Genomic DNA, 17,184 nt, shown 5'->3' on the forward strand with positions numbered 1-17,184 from the left:
TTTGCTCAATTGGCGAACAAAATTGCCGCCCCTCCAATGCTTCTTTACCTTCTCAACGCCCCAAAATTTAAGATTTGTGGGGTCTTTATTGTGAGTGTTTTTAAAGTGCTGATATAGGTAATGTGGGGATTTTCCTTTTCTGATACACCTGACATGTTCAGCTACTCTAACCTGGAGGGCTCTCGAGGTCCTTCCCACGTACTGCAACCCACAGTTGCATTCCATCATATAGACGACCCCGGTGGTCGCACAAGTGATGAGATCGTTGATCTTATATTCTCTCCCTGTAGCCTGAGCCACAAATTCCTTCCTGCGTTTTAGATTTTTCTTGGCAGTGCGGCAAACTATGCATTTGCCGCATGCATAGAATCCTTTCAGGAAGGAAAACAGCTTATTGTGTGCTTCCACTGGGGGGTCCACTACCCCCGGGGCCAAGATGTTCCTAAGGGTGGGAGCCCTTTTATACACAAACCGGGGTCTCTCTGGAAGATGGTCCCGCAGGGCCCGATCCTGCATCAGGATGGGCCAGTGTTTGTTGAAAATCATTTCGACCTTCTTATATTGAATGTTGTAATCTAAGATAATCCTTAAATCACCTTTAGGGGCTTCTCGTTTGGGACCACTGGATAACAATGTGTTACGATCAATCCCTTGAACATTTACTAAGTCTTTTGTCAATTTTTCTTCATCATAACCCTTTTGTATGAACCGTTCAGATAACACGTTGGCCTGTGTAATATAGTCATCCACCGATGAGCAATTCCGTCTGAGCCTAACGTACTGCCCTTTGGGGATATTACACAGCCATGAGGCATGATGGCAGCTGTCTAGGGGAATGTAAGCATTCCTATCAGTGGGTTTAAAGTGATTACTAGTAATAAACCCACTGGTTCCTTTTGTGATGACCAAATCCAGGAAGCACACACTTATAGGACTAATGGTCCATGTGAGGACTATGTTCTTATTGTTGTTATTCAATTTGTACATAAATGTCTCAAGATCCCCCATTTCGCCGTTCCAGATTAGGAACACGTCATCAATGTACCTTTTATAGCACACCAGTTCGGGGGGGCGGTCATGGAACACCACCTCCTCCTCCCAGTGGGCCATAAATAAATTGGCCACACTGGGAGCGAAACGGGCACCCATGGCCACGCCCCTTTTCTGGAGGTAAAAATTGTTTTCATACCAGAAGTAATTTCTGGAAAGACAGAAAAATAGACTGCTCAAGAGAAAACTCCTTAATTTCCTCGGAAGATTCGATGTAGAGAAAGCCCACTTCACTGCCGCCTCTGCTTCCTCATGATCTATAATGGTATACAGCGAACCTACGTCCGCTGTTACCAAAATAGAAGCAGGGGTGCAGGGTACATCCTGTAAAGTCTGGATAATATGTTTAGTATCTTTGAGGTAAGCCTCCGTAGATAGAGGTGCGGAGGATTCTCAGAAGATTCTTAGAAGGACACAAGGATCTCTACAAGGACGTCATGATGGAGAATCAGCCGCCCCTCACATCACCGGGTAAGAGGAGACTTTATTGTAAAGGAGAGAGCAGTACGGAGGCTCCACCTAGATCCACCATCATCTGATAAAGACATAGAAACAATGTATTCAGTCAGTATGTGTGTTTCCTACAGATGGATCCAGTAATGGGAACCCACCAGAGAGAATTCCCTGTCCTCTGTATTCTGGGGATCCCACACAGGAAGATCACACCATCCCTCACCATCATCAGGTAGGTGAAGATGGATATCGAGATCGTAAAAGCGATCTGACTGTATGAAAATATATTCCACTTTTAGGTATAAGGTTATTTGTGCTCACATTTTAAAGAAACCATTCCCTGCTATTTTGTTTGTTTAGAATGAAAATCTGATAGATATAAAAGATGAGGTTAAAGAGGAAGAAGAGACGTATGTGAGGGGTGATCAGCAGTTCAGGGAAGAGGTTGGGATGATGGACAAAGTTAAAGAGGAGGAATCTTCTCCAGACATCAGCACAGGTGAGTGATGGCCACTAAATACAAAAACTGTTTGGGTATAGGGATTGATGTTTGAGGATCTGTAGATCCACTTCTACAAAGACGTCATGATGGAGAATCAGCCGCCCCTCACATCACCGGGTAAGAGGAGACATTATTGTAAAGGAGAGAGCAGTACGGAGGGTCCACCTAGATCCCCCATCATCTGATAAACACATAGAAACAATGTATTCAGTCAGTGTGTGTGTTTCCTACAGATGGATCCAGTAATGAGAACCCACCAGAGAGATGTCCCCGTCCTCTGTATTCCCGGGATTCCACACAAGTTAACATTAAAGAAGAGATAAAAGAGGAGGATGATGAGAATTTTGTAATGGAGGAGGCAGAGTTTCCAAATGGTCACAGAAAGCAGTACCAGGACACCATGGTGGAGTCATCCAGTTACAGAAATCCACCAGAGAGATGTCCCCATCCTCCGTATTCCCGGGATTCCACACAGGAAGATCACACCATCCCCCACCATCATCAGGTAGATGAGAATGTAGGAGAGTGATCCCAAGCCCTAAGAGATATCATTCTTCTATTATTATTATTTTGTGTATTTAATATTATTTCTGCCATTTTGTTGGTTTAGGATGAAGATCTGATAAATGTACAAATTGAGGTTATAAAGGAAAAGACGTATGTGAGGGGTGATCAGCATTTTACAGAGGAGGTTGGGATGATGGACGCAGTTAAAGAGGAAGAAACTTCTCCAGATATCAGCTCGGGTAATTATACAAGAATGGGTTAAAGCTTACTTAGTGATGTTTGGTTGGGTGGTATCATTGATCTGGTTAGTTGTCATAGTTTGGTGTTGTGATTGTACCCAGAAAAACATCATACTGGATATCTATACTGGTATGGACTGGGTAATGTATTAGCATCTATACTGGTATGGACTGGGTAATGTGTTAGGATTTATACTGGTATGGACTGGGTAATGTGTTAGGATCTATACTGGTATGGACTGGGTAATGCGTTAGGATCTATACTGGTATGGACTGGGTAATGTGTTAGGATCTATACTGGTATGGACTGGGTAATGTGTTAGGACCTATACTGCTATAGACTGAGTAATGTGTTAGGATCTATACTGGTATGGACTGGGAAATGTGTTAGGATCTATACTGGTATGGACTGGGTAATGTGTTAGGATCTATACTGGTATGGACTGGGTAATGTGTTAGGATCTATACTGGTATGGATTGGGTAATGTGTTGGGAAGGAAAGGATGCCACATAGTTTGATGGAAATTAAAATTTTCACCCTACAGAGGGCTGAACTCAAAGACACCCCGAAAATCAAAGTGAAAAAATGATGCAGCAGGCGAGTCCATTTTGGTGAAATGTCATTGCAGCAACTCAGAATGGTCCTCAGTGGTGTGTATGGCCTCCATGTGCTTGTATGCATGCCTGACAACGCCGGGGCATGCTCCTAATGAGACGACGGATGGTGTCCTGGGGTATTTCCTCCCAGATCTGGACCAGGGCATCACTGAGCTCCTGAACAGACTGAGGTCCAGCCTGGCGGCATCGAATGAACTGAAACAGAATGTCCCAAAGTGGTTCTATTGGATTCAGGTCAGGCGAGCGTGGGGGCCATTCAATGGTATCAATTCCTCCATCCTCCAGGAACTGGCTGCATACTCTCACCACATAAGGCCGGGCATTGTTGTCCACCAGGAGGAACCCAGGACCCACTGCACCAGCATATAGTCTGACAATGGGTCCAAGGATTTCATCCCAATACCTAATGGCAGTCAGGGTGTCATTGTCTAGCCTGTAGAGGTCTGTGTGTCCCTCCATGGATACTCCTCCCCAGACCATCACTGACCCACCACCCAACCGGTCATGCTGAACGATGTTACAGCCAGCTCAGCATTCACCACGGCTTCTCCAGACCCTTTCACGTCTGTCACATGTGCTCAGGGTGAACCTGCTCTCATCTGTGAAAAGCACAGGGTGCCAGTGGTGGAGCTGCCAATTCTGGTGTTCAATGACAAATGCCAATCGAGCTCCACAGTGCCGGGCAGTGAGCACAGGGTCCAGTAGAGGACGTCGGGCCCTCAGGCCACCCTCATGAAGTCTGTTTCTGATTGTTTGGTCAGAGACATTCACACCAGTGTCCTGCTGGAGGTCATTTTGTAGGGCTCTTGCAGTCCTCATCCTGTCCCTCCTTGCACAAAGGAGCAGATACCGGTCCTGCTGATGGGTTAAGGCAGGCCTCGACAAAACCCGGGCACCAGGTCGCATTTGCGACTAGAATTAGCGACCTGGTGCCTGGGGTGCCCTTCAGAAGGTGTCCAGGTGTCCTGTCATTTTTTCACGGACTTCCGCGCACGGAGTGCACGGACTTCCGGGCCGTCCGAAAATTGAGGCCCCGGCTTTTCGGCCTACTTGAGATGAGAGGCTTCCAATGGGGAACTGGCGCCCTCTTGTGGTGGCCGGGAGTAATGACTGTTGTAATTACTGTTTCCACTGCCTGTTTGTTCACAATGCCATCTCCCTGTCCAGTTAGTTACCTTTGACAGGGAGTGTAGTTATTTATTATTAATTTAATTTATTTTTTAAATGTAAAAACTAAATAATATTTTTTTCTTTTTTTTTTTTAATTATTAAAAAAATAAAAAAAATATATATATTTTTTTCCAATTATTATTATTAAAAAAATAATAATAATATTATATATATATATATATATATCTTTTTTTTTTTTTTTCCTCATCGCCATGCCATAGCCGAAGGCCCCTTTCACACGGGCTGTCTGATCAGGTCCGCCTGTCAGTTTTTCAGGCAGACCTGATCGGACCCTTCATTCTCCTCTATGGAGCAGTAATCTGCCGCCATCTGATCCTGTCCACCAAAAGCAGACGGATGGTGGTTCTATTTTCTATCCATCCCGTGGATCGGATCAGATGGCATCGGATGGAAAGAGACAGACAGTCTGTTTTCATCCAATTGCGCTAGAGGAGAGTGGGGTTCTAGTCGTATTTATGTGTAAATTTAGATCCGTTTTATTAAATAAAGCTTGGTTGTTAGTTTAAAAAAAAAAAAAAAAACTGGCTCCTAACTTTTTTAGCTGGCTCCTAGATTTCAGGAAAATTTGTCAAGCCCTGGGTTAAGGACCTTCTACGGCCCTGTCCAGCTCTCCTAGAGTAACTGCCTGTCTCCTGGAATCTCCTCCATGCTCCTGAGACTGTGCTGGGAGACACAGCAAACCTTCTGGCAATGGGAGGTATTGATGTGCCATCCTGGAGGAGTTGGACTGCCTGTGCAACCTCTATAGGGTCCAGGTATGGCCTCATGCTACCAGTAGTGACACTGACCCCAGACAAATGCAAAACTAGTGACAAACACTCAGAAAAGATGAGTAGGGAAAATGTCAGTGGCCTCCACCTGTAAAACCATTCCTGTTTTGGAGGTCGTCTCATTGTTGCCCATCTAGTGCACCTGTTGGTAACAACCCCCTCTACTACTTCACTGACCAGATGAATATCCCAGGAGTTTCCCTGACTTGATGCTATACTTTGATTATAAAGTGTTGAGCAGTGTATATGAGTGTGGAAAACTCTTGGTAATTTTTCTTGTCTTCTGACAGACGGACTCTGTGGTGGGAATAGAAGGACATCGGAGGAAGATGTGACTACAGAAGATAATGACATGGCATCTTCTCCAGAAGTAAATCCTGTTCCTCATAATATACATGACAGACCTCACCATTGGAGAAGATCATTGGAATCTCCTGATACTTCACATAGTCCTCTAATATCTGACAGTGCCGACAGGTGCGGGAAACCATCTCATCTCAGGGAATCTTCTTTATACCATAAAGCGGCTCATACAGGAGAGAATTCATTGTCATGTTTAGAGTGCGGAAAATGTTTTAAACAGAAAAGAAGCCTTCTTAGCCATCAGAGAATGCACACAGGTGACCTTCCCTGTTCATGTTCAGAGTGCGGGAAATGTTTTAGTCACAAAGGACACCTTCATCAGCACCAGAAAATTCACACAGGGGAGCAACCTTTTTCATGTTCTGAGTGCGGGAAATGTTTTAGTCAAAAAGGAAACCTAGAGCACCAGAGAATACACACAGGTGAGCGTCCCTATTCATGTTCAGAGTGCGGGAAATGTTTCATTCGTAAAGAAACCCTTCTTAGCCATCAGAGAATACACACAGGTGAGCGTCCCTATTCATGTTCAGAGTGCGGGAAATATTACATTTGCAAAAAAACCCTTCTTAGCCATCAGAGAATACACACAGGTGAGCATCCCTATTCATGTTCAGAGTGCGGGAAATGTTTTAGTTACAAAGGACACCTTCTTAAGCACCAGAAAATTCACACAGATCAGCGTCCCTATTTATGTTCAGAGTGCGGGAAATGTTTTACTCACAAAGAACACCTTCTTGAGCACCTGAAAATTCACACAGGTGAGCGTTCCTATTCATGTTCAGAGTGCGGTAAATGTTTCAGTCGTGAAGAAACTCTTCGTAGCCATCAGAGAATACACACGGGTGAGCGTCCGTATTCATGTTCTGAGTGCGGGAAATGTTTTAAACAGAAAAGAAGCCTTCTTAACCATCAGAGAATGCACACAGGTGAGCGTCCCTATTCATGTTCAGAGTGCGGGAAATGTTTCACTCAGAAAGGAAATCTTCTTATCCATCAGAGAATACACACGGGTGAGCATCCGTATTCATGTTCAGAGTGCGGGAAATGTTTTAAACAGAAAAGAAGCCTTCTTAACCATCAGAGAATGCACACAGGTTAGCGTCCATATTCATGTTCAGAGTGCGGGAAATGTTTTAGTCATAAAGAAAACCTTCTTAGCCATCAGAGAATACACACAGGTGACCTTCCCTATTCATGTTCAGAGTGCGGGAAATGTTTTAGTCACAAAGGACACCTTCATGAGCACCAGGGAATTCACACAGGTGACCTTCCCTATTAATGTTCAGAGTGCGGGAAACGTTTTAATCAGAAAGCAAACCTTCTTACCCATCAGACAATACACACAGGTGAGTGTACCTAATGATGTTCCGAGTGCGGGAAATGTTTCAATTTGATAGAAATCTTTCTTATCCATCAGAGAATACACAAGAATGAGCGTCCCTATTCATGTTCAGAGTGCGGGAAATGTTTTAATGGGAAAGGACACCTTCTTCGCCATCAGGGAATCCACAGGGGTGAGCTTCCCAATTAAGGTTCAGTATGCGGGAAAATGTTTTAATCATAAAAGAAACCTTCTTAGCCATCAGAGAATACACACAGTTGAGCCTCCCTGTTAGAGTGCGGGAATTGTTTTGCGCACAAATGTTTACTTGTTAGACACCAGAAAGTTCATACAGGCGAGCGTCTCTAATCTTGTGCAGAGTGCGGGAAATGTTTAACTAAAAGCACCTACTTACACACAGGTGAGCGCCCTTTATAATGTTACAAGTGCGGGAAATGTTTTCCAAAGAAAAGTTTATTTCTTAGAAAGCAGAAAGTTCATACGGGCGAGCGTCCAATTTCATGTTCAGTGTGCGGGAAATGTTTCACTCCTCATGTACGTTTCAAACAGCAAAGAATTCACACTCATATTAGAGGCTCCATTTTCATGTTCAGAGTGCGGGAAAGTTTACAAATAAAGGAAATATAATGAAACATCAGAGTGCGCCCCCTGCTGGTACTACGGGAAATGGACGCTGGATTGTAACGGGTGGAACTGTTTAGTCCATAAACAAATATGAAACCACCATAGTCCACTCGGGGTTGGTTTACACCCGCATCGCCCTCTGACCCGCTGTGGGGTTGGCGGGAAATCATGACAATACATGAGCTTGATTTATTGAAGTAGCCGGCTTTTTATTGGTCCAACCAATGTATGATTATTAATACATTTGACACATTTGTTAAAGCTTTAATCTTTTATAATAGAATTATTTTATTCATATCATTTACTGTGTGGTAATCGCTTATTCTGATCTTGTCCAATAAAAACTCTTCGTACAATATTCTGTGCCGAGTCTTCTTTTTTACCAATGATTAGATGATCGGTGATTGGAATGTGATCAGTTCATAGAGAGTCATCCATTGGAGTTTTATTAGTGAGATGGAGAGTGGAGAAGGCACCACATTGACAGCCATTACATAGTTACATAGTTACATAGTTAGTGAGGTTGAAAAAAGACATCAGTCCATCCAGTTCAACCTATGATGTGTGTGTGTTTGCTTTTAACCGTACATTGTATACCCCTGTATGTTGTACATTGTATACCCCTGTGTGACGGATCTTTGTACCCCAGCTGGGCACATCCGCCGGACCTGTGTCTCCTGTCCTCCAAACGCACCCACAGCCTGCAGAGAAGCCATATCCAGCCCGTAACCCCTCAATCACGAGACAATCCACACAGGTGTTGAGGGTTAGCCATGGAGAGCTTAAACTGTTTATTACATTCCAAGACAACAGTTTTACATACAGTTAGGGAAACTCCCCTTAGCCTTTCCACAGAAGGGGGGGGGGGAAGGGAACAGGGACCAACCAATGAGAACTGAACATTTGTACATTTGAAACATGCAGTCTTAATACACACCCCCTGCGGAGAGATGTCTCCAACTCAGACCATTGTCTGCCATGAATCCACACACTTAGACACAGAAACAGGAGGGGGGGGGGGGATGGGTTGTAACATTACATTACATTAACTCAATGCCATGAGTCAGTTGTTCAGAGGATGAATAAAGGGAAAATAAAATGCAATGTCCCAAACTCATAAGAAAATGACACAAAGGGGTTTACAATCCAGGGACAGGGTGATCCGTCACCCATAGTGACGGCTAGTACCGTCACATCTCTTCCCCCCAAAGGTAGACTAATCCAGGTACTAGACCTCCAACTGGTCTGTGCCTGAATTAGTCGGGTAACAAATCCCAAAGAGTCAATGCCTGTTTGCCTGGATAATTCGTCGGCGTTGCCGTTTTGCTTCCCAGGGCAGTAGTGGATGGTAAAGTCAAAAGGCTGCAGCGCCCAACTCCAGTAGCTTCTGGCCCATAGTCTGTCGGTAGGAGGCTTGCGCACAGTCCCCTCCAAAACACTCAGTGACAGTGGGTTCTGTCACATTTCTCCCCTTTTAAAAACAGACTAACGAGGTTCCTGACCCTCAAATGGTCTGGACCTGTGTTAGTCACAAACTTCCACCCCAGGCAACCAGGAAAACTAAAAGTACGACTCTGGCGCTGGGGAGCAAAACCGCACATAGGGTCTCCCATGAATAAAAACAGCCGCTGCAGAGTGGGAACAGCTGTCTGCACTCCTCTGATCCAGGGCAGGGTTGCAGATATTGGGGGGAGCTGAATAATCCTCTGCCCTGATGCCAGCGCTTCCGCTGGTAGGGAATGTAGGCTGGTAGGGCTATGCATTTGGGGAGAAAAAGATACTTGCTTTTCTCCTGGTGTAGTTACCAGCCGTTGAGAAGGTATTTTGCAGGGACCGTCTCCCGGATTCTTCATCTCTGGTTCTGATGCTGGGCAGAGACCATCAGTGCTCTCTCCTGTAGCCAGCGCTTCTGCCGGGGGGATAAACATTGGGGTAGTGTCCAAGTGCTGGGGAAACGGCTCACTGAGGTCATCCCTCGGACTCCCTGGATCTACCTCTGAGGGTGGGCAGACGCCAGCGGCACTCTGCCCCGTAGCCAGCGCTTCTGCTGGGGGGATAAACATTGGCTTAGTGTCCAAGTGCTGGGGAAATGGCTCACTGAGGTCATCCCTCGGACTCCCTGGATCTACCTCTGAGGGTGGGCAGAGGCCAGCGGCACTCTGCCCCGTAGCCAGCGCTTCTACTGGGGGGATAAACACTGGGGTAGTGTCCAGGTGTTGGGGAGGGAGAATTGCTTCCTCTACTCCCGGTGGGGATATCTGCTGTTGGGAAAACAGCTCACGCAGATCCTCTCTCAGACTCTCCGGATCCAACACTTTTCCTGCTGCTGGGCAGATGTCAGGGGCACTCTGCCCTGTAGCCAGCGCTTCTGCTGGGGGGAAAAACATTGGGGTAGTGTCCAATTGTTGGGGAGGGAGAATTGCTTCCTCTACTCCCGGTGGGGATATCTGCTGTTTGGAACACAGCTCACGCAGATCCTCTCTCAGACTCTCTGGATCCAACTCTTTTTCTGATGCTGGGCAGATGCCTGGGGCACTCTGCCCTGTAGCCGGTGCTTCTGCTGGGGCACCAGATGAGATACTCTGGACTTGCTGCTGATCACCATTTCCCAGCCTTCCAGCGCCTGTCTCAACTCCCCCTTCTGAGACCTTCATGCTATCAGCTTGTCTCGCTGTCTGGGGGACCTCCGGTGCGTTCCGGCATTCTAGCGCTCGCAGTGCCCTCTGTATCATTGCTGCTTCTTCCATTGCAGTTAGTACGGGAAAACGCAGGGTCACCCCTGGCCCCATTTGCTTCTCATCTTCGTGACTGTCTGCTATTTCTCTCGGACAGTCCCAGGCAATGGGAGCCATGCCAGGCTGCTGATCACCGTCAAACAGCCGCTTGTAGGCAATCTCGAGCTCCCATTCCTGCTCAACCAGGAACTCCAATTCCTCCAGGTCACACGCCTCATCGGGGAGGTCCAGCACCTCATCTCGGAAATCCAGAATGTGTTCCAGCCGCCACTCCTCATCGCTCCCAAAGTCTGGGTCTCCGTACATTTTTTGATGGAGCAGTCCCACGCCGCCATAGCCAACGCCTTCTGTCGGGCTGCCATCTGCTGTACCTGGCCACAGTTGAGTCGCGAACCACTGGAGGGCTCTGTAGCTGGCGTCCAGCCTCATTTCCTCCTGGACCAATCTTCCGAGCTCCGTCTTCCCCTCATCTCGTGGTCGTTCCCTCAGGAACACCTCTCGCGCACGGTACTGCTTCCGGTAAATCTCTGTGGAGGAGGGAAGGATCTTCCCCTGATGGTGCCGCTCGTGGCTTAGCGCCTCATGCCAGAGTTGCCGGCGGATCACATCCTCCCAGCCGAGCCTGGTGTGCTCTGTCGCTGGTCCCCGATGGTGCTTCCGCATGCCTTTCAGCCTCCTCCCAAACTCCGCTCTCATGCTGGCTGGTCCCCGTATCACTCCTCGACAGCTGCCCAGATCTTGAATCCTGGTGGTGGTTTGGATGTCCTGGACTGCAGGAGACATCCCACCGCTGCCAACCAATGTGACGGATCTTTGTACCCCAGCTGGGCACATCCGCCGGACCTGTGTCTCCTGTCCTCCAAACGCACCCACAGCCTGCAGAGAAGCCATTTCCAGCCCGTAACCCCTCAATCACGAGACAATCCACACAGGTGTTGAGGGTTAAACATGCAGAGCTTAAACTGTTTATTACATTCCAAGACAACAGTTTTACATACAGTTAGGGAAACTCCCCTTAGCCTTTCCACAGAAGGGGGGGGGGGGGGAAGGGAACAGGGACCAACCAATGAGAACTGAACATTTGTACATTTGAAACATGCAGTCTTAATACACACCCCCTGCGGAGAGATGTCTCCAACTCAGACCATTGTCTGCCATGAATCCACACACTTAGACACAGAAACAGGAGGGGGGGGGGGGGGATGGGTTGTAACATTACATTACATTAACTCAATGCCATGAGTCAGTTGTTCAGAGGATGAATAAAGGGAAAATAAAATGCAATGTCCCAAACTCATAAGAAAATGACACAAAGGGGTTTACAATCCAGGGACAGGGTGATCCGTCACCCATAGTGACGGCTAGTACCGTCACACCCTGTATGTTGTGGTCTTTAAGGTGTCCATCTAATAGTTTTTTGACACTATCGATGCTCCCCGCTGATACGACTGCTTGTGGAAGAGAATTCCACATCCTTACCGCTCTCACAGTGAAGAACCCCCTATGCACTTTAAGGTTAAACCTCCTTTCCTCTAGTTTTAGTGAGTGGCCACGTGTCTTATTGTATCTCCTTTCACTGAATAGTTTGTTCCTTATGCTCGGGTCACCAGTACAGTATTTGTACATTGATATCATATCCCCCCTCAATCGTCTCTTCTCCAGAGAGAAAAGGTTCAGTGCTTGTAGTCTTTCCTCATAGCTGATGCCCTCCATTCCCCTAATTATTTTTGTTGCCCTTCTCTGGACTTTCTCCAGTTCCAGCCCATCCTTCCTGAGGACCGGTGCCCAGAACTGGACAGCATACTCCAGATGTGGCCGGACCAGAGTCTTGTAGAGTGGAAGAATAATCTCTTTATTTCTGGAGTGAATCCCCTTTTTTTATACATCCCAGTATTCTGTTGGCTTTGCTTGCGGCGGCTTGGCATTGCATGCCACTGCCAAGCCTGTTGTCTACCAGTACCCCCAAGTCCTTTTCCATCCTAGAGTCACCCAGAGGTTCCCCCCTCCCCCCTAGTGAGTAGCTTGCTTTCTAGTTTCTGGCACCCAAGTGCATTACTTTACATTTTTCAACATTAAACCTCATCTGCCATGTAGTTGCCCACCCCATTATTTTGTTCAGGTCCGCTTGCAAGGTTTCCACATCCTGCATAGAAGATATTGGCATGCCTAATTTAGTATCATCTGCAAATACTGAGATTGTACTCGATATCCCCTCCTCCAGATCATTTATGAAAAAATTAAACAGGATTGGTCCCAGGACAGAACCCTGGGGGACCCCACTTTCCACACCCGCCCAATCCGAGTACTCCCCATTAATCACCACCCTCTGTACTCTCCCCTGGAGCCAGTTCTCTATCCAGGTACTCACCTTATGGTCCATACCTACCTTCCTTAGTTTGTACAGTAAGCGTTTGTGGGGAACGGTGTCAAAGGCCTTTGCAAAGTCCAGATACACCACATCCACAGGCTTACCTTTATCTAGGTGGCAGCTCACTTCATCGTAGAAAGTTAATAGATTGGTTTGGCACGAACGATTTTTCATGAATCCATGCTGATTACTACTTATAATACCGTTTTCATTACTAAAGTCTTGTATGTAGTCCCTTAACATCCCCTCCAAAATCTTGCAGACTACTGATGTTAGGCTGACCGGCCTATAGTTCCCAGGGATATATCTCGGCCCCTTTTTAAATATTGGTACCACGTTGGCTTTTTTCCAATCAGCTGGCACCATACCTGTCTGTAAACTATCCTTAAAGATCAAGAATAACGGTCTGGCAATCACCTGGCTGAGCTCATTAGGAACCCTCGGGTGCAAGCCATCCGGTCCCGGTGATTTATTTATGTTAAGTTTCTCTAGTTTAGCTCTAAGTCTATCTTCTGTTAGCCATGGCGGCACTTCCTGAGGTGTATTATTTAGTTCGGCCTTACAAGCTGAGTTTGTGTAGCCCCCCGATTCCTTTGTGAAGACTGAAGAAAATAAATTTTCTCTTACGTCCTCCGACAGTCGCCGCCATCTTCATATTCGTCACAATGGGGTATTAGACTTTGCTCCGTAGGAGTAGCTAGGCAACAGAATATGTCAATATTAAAGCTTTTAACATATCCCCACCCCAGGGGGTGGTCCCCTCAGTCTATACCCTCCTGCTTCCTGTTTCCTACTTCAGTTTCAATGTCTAGCTTGTCAGGAGTAGCTGGATCTCTCTATGCTGGGGCATTTTGTCTCAGCCTTTATCTTCTTTTTTGATTTTTTGTTTGAGTTTTTTCTCTCTCTTTACTTTACTGTTCTTTTTGTCAGCATTAGTTAGTTCTTCTGATGAAGAGGATTCGTGCGGGCTGGGTCTCAGGCTGATCCCCCTGGTCGCAGGTTGTGGGTCAGTGGCTTCCCAGCCTGCCATCGAGCGTTCAGCCAGGTAACGCTCCTGGCACAGTGAACGACCCATCCCTGTTCGGTGCAGGGATGATCGGTGAGGTGGCTACCTCACTGGACGCTGTGCGGTTTCTTAACCCCGATTTCTTGCGTCCTGGATGCGACTCTCCCTGCCACATGCGCAGCGGCTTGTTCGCCTGTGCGGGTTCCCCACGCCATCTAGGAGGTAAGTGTAAATCTATGTGGGGACCTGTCTGTTGGGGGGGTGTCAGTCTGGGACTGTGTTACCCTGCCTGTGTTTCACACTATTGAAATCCCTGTCTCTCTGGCTGCATGCTGTGGGCTGCAAGGAGGGGGGGATGTGCTGCACTGTCTGTGTCAGTTTGTGTATGTGTGAACGGCTGTGTGCTGTGGGGCATGATTTTATCATGTTTGGGGCACTTTCAGCGACCGCTGCGGCGGTCCGCCATGTTTTTACATGCTATGCTATGTTTAGTCCACCTCGCTGAGGTGGAGGAGCGGCGGTTTCGGCGTCAAACGGCGCCATTTTGGCAGCGCTCGCTCCGGCCGCATGGTATCACTGCGGGCGGCCATTTTCTTGTAGCCTTCCATAGGCTTTCATGGAGCGCTCTGTGTTGCATCGCTTCCTCTCCCTGGGTGCACCGATCGAGGCAGCAGCAGCAGCGATGGTCTCTACAGGTTTTTACCTCCCTATCCCTTTATCCTTGCCCGTGTTGAGCTATTTTCTCCCGGTGGGGGTAAAAATTGTGCCAGTGTGTGTGTGCGGTGGGCAGCGCTCGCCGCGCTTGTTTAAGGGGCAGTTAACCCTTTATTTCCGGCTTATCATTGGGGCAATGGATTCTCAGGGAAACGGATTTCCTACCACTTGGTGGGTGACCAAGGGCTGTTTTCCCCCCCCCAAGGGGGGCTTTGGCTGCGGTTGTGTCTAATCTTGCTGCTCAGGTGCTAATGCTTGTGGCTGCTCAATCCACACGACGACCCAGAGTTTTCAATCTCCTCTGATCAGAGGGTGCTGGTGCTGGGGCTGCTATAGCTGGGGTCTCCTTATCGGGGTCCCGTTCCTCCCTGGGTCTTGTGGGGTCCGGGGTGGAGTCTGAGGTAGAAGGGGTGGATAATTCTCCCCCTGGCTCGCCTGAAGAGCTTGCACTCATAGATGAATTGGTTGCTTCTATCAAGCAAACACTGCGTTTACGAGTTGAACCATGTCCTCCTGCTGCCCTGGCAGCTTATGGGACGCAGAAAGACGCAAGACATTGCAGGTCTTTCCCTGCACTGATGATTTTCAGCGCGCTGTTAAGAAACAATGGTGCAATATGCGCAAGCCTTTTGCTGTACCAAGTAGGTTCAGGCTGCGTTATCCTGTCACGCCCGCTACTGATGAGCGGTGGTGTGTGCCACCTCAGGTGGATCATGCGGTGGCGGTTTTGAATAGGTCCACTGCGATTCCTGCAGAGGATACCCCGGTGTTCCGGGATGCTACGGGCAGGAGGCTGGAGTATCTTGCCCGTCATACTTACTCTATTACGGGTTCTATGCTAAAGGCTCTATTTGCTTCGCTTATGGCAGCCCGGGCTGTCGCGAATTGGACGCAGGTACTCGGTCGCGTCCTGGTGGCTGATTCAGCCTCACCGGCGACATTGAATTTGCTGGATCAAATCCATCAGGGTGTCATGTATTGTGTGATGCGGACCTGGCTATGGTACCGTTGGCTGCACGTGTACACAGTGTGGCGGTATTGTCTCGCCGCCTGGTTTGGTTGAAGTGTTGGTCTGTGGACCACTCTTCGCGCAAGACCTTAGCCAATCTGCCCTATGATGGATCTCGCCTTTTTGGCGAATCCTTGGTTGCACTGATAAAGGGGGTCACGGGTGGTAGGAGCACGCACCTGCCCCAATCCCACCAGGCTGAGGCTGCTCATGGTAAGAAGCATGCTTTTTTTCGGCCCTCTCAGGGGTCTTTTCGTGCCTTTCGGTCGCCCTATAGGGGCAAGCCATTCAAAGGCCAAGGCTCCCAAAAGAAGCCGTGGTCCGGTAAGCATAAGTCCGGCCAGTCCGGATCCGCTGCCCATACCAATGCGGCCTGAAGGGGCGCACTCACCCAGTTCTGGGGTGGGGGGACGCTTGCTCGGTTTTTCTTCAACCCTGGTTGGCCTGTGTTCGGGACAGGTGGGTTCAGGAAATCGTTCGTTCTGGTTACAAGATCGAGTTTTCTCTCCCGGCCGGAGAGCAGATTTTTTCCCTCGGGTGGTTCCGGTGCCTCATCGGGGCAGATTTCGGGGGGTTCTTTTCCAATCTGTTCACTGTGCCCAAGGAGGAGGGCAGGGTACGTCCAATTCTGGACTTACAGGCTCTGAACCGCTTTGTGCGGGTTCGCAAGTTCCGCATGAACTCCCTGCGGTCGGTGGTGGCTGCCCTGGTTCCGGGGGAATTCATGGCTTCCATCGACTTGAAGGATGCGTGCCTTCACATCCCGTTTTTTTCGAGGGTCACCAGAGGTGACTTCGATTCGCCATTGCGGAGGATCATTACCTATTCGTGGCGTTACCCTTTGGTCTTGCTTCGGCTCCTCGGGTTTTTTCGCCAAGGTGCTTGCACCGGTTTCTGGCTTTGTTGAGAGCCCAGGGCATCTCTGTCCTGGGGTATCTGGAAGTTATTCTGGTTCGGTCTGCGACCAGCCAGGGTCTGGAGGAGGACCTGTCCTTCACGATGCTGACTCTCAGGAGTTTGGTTGGGCGATTGATTTTCCATAAGTCGACGCTGTGTCCGTCGATTCGTCTTCCCTGCCTGGGAATGATTCTGGACTCGGTCCAGGCGAAGGTCTTTCTACCGGACGACAAACTCAGGATTCTTCAGGAGAAGTTAGGTCCCTTTAGGGACGTTCCGTGCTCGTCACTCCGGACGCGCATGAGATGTCTGGGATTGATGGTCTCAGCCTTCGAGGCGATTCCCTTCGCCCAGTTTCACACGCGGGGTCTCCAAGCGGGGATCCTGTCCAGGTGGGACGGGCGACCACAATCTTTGGATCCAGATTTCGTTGGGCCATCGCACCAAAAGGGATCTTTTGTGGTGGCTCCAGTCCCCGGCGGTGTCGGGGGGCAAGTCTTTTCGTCCTCTCTCATGGACGGTGGTCACCACGGATGCCAGCCTGTCGGGCTGGGGTGGTGTTCTGGGCGTTCTGTCTGCCCAGGGAACTTGGTCGGAGGCGGAATCCTCCTTTTCCGGTCAGCATTCTGGAATTGCGTGCGATGAATCTCTGCCTTCAACGTTGGCCGGACAGGCTGCGGGGCTGTCCAGTTCGGGTGCAGACGGACATTGCCACGGCGGTGGCTTACGTCATTCGCCAAGGGGGCACCAAGAGAGCCCGGGTGGCTCGGGAAGTGGCCGACAATCTGTCTTGGGC

The 17,184-nt window shown here is 48.5% G+C and overlaps 1 protein-coding gene across 1 annotated transcript in view; it reads right to left on the reverse strand.

The window, feature by feature from the left end:
- LOC309550754 (uncharacterized protein) overlaps window positions 1–17,184 on the reverse strand; it is a gene marked incomplete at both ends in the record, with an annotated part of 221,992 nt that overhangs the window by 60,012 nt on the left and 144,796 nt on the right. The gene's annotated exons all lie outside the window — the stretch shown is intronic.

This window comes from Pelophylax lessonae (assembly GCF_965119305.1).
Source record: "Pelophylax lessonae genome assembly, chromosome: 1".
Classification (NCBI taxonomy): domain Eukaryota; kingdom Metazoa; phylum Chordata; class Amphibia; order Anura; family Ranidae; genus Pelophylax; species Pelophylax lessonae.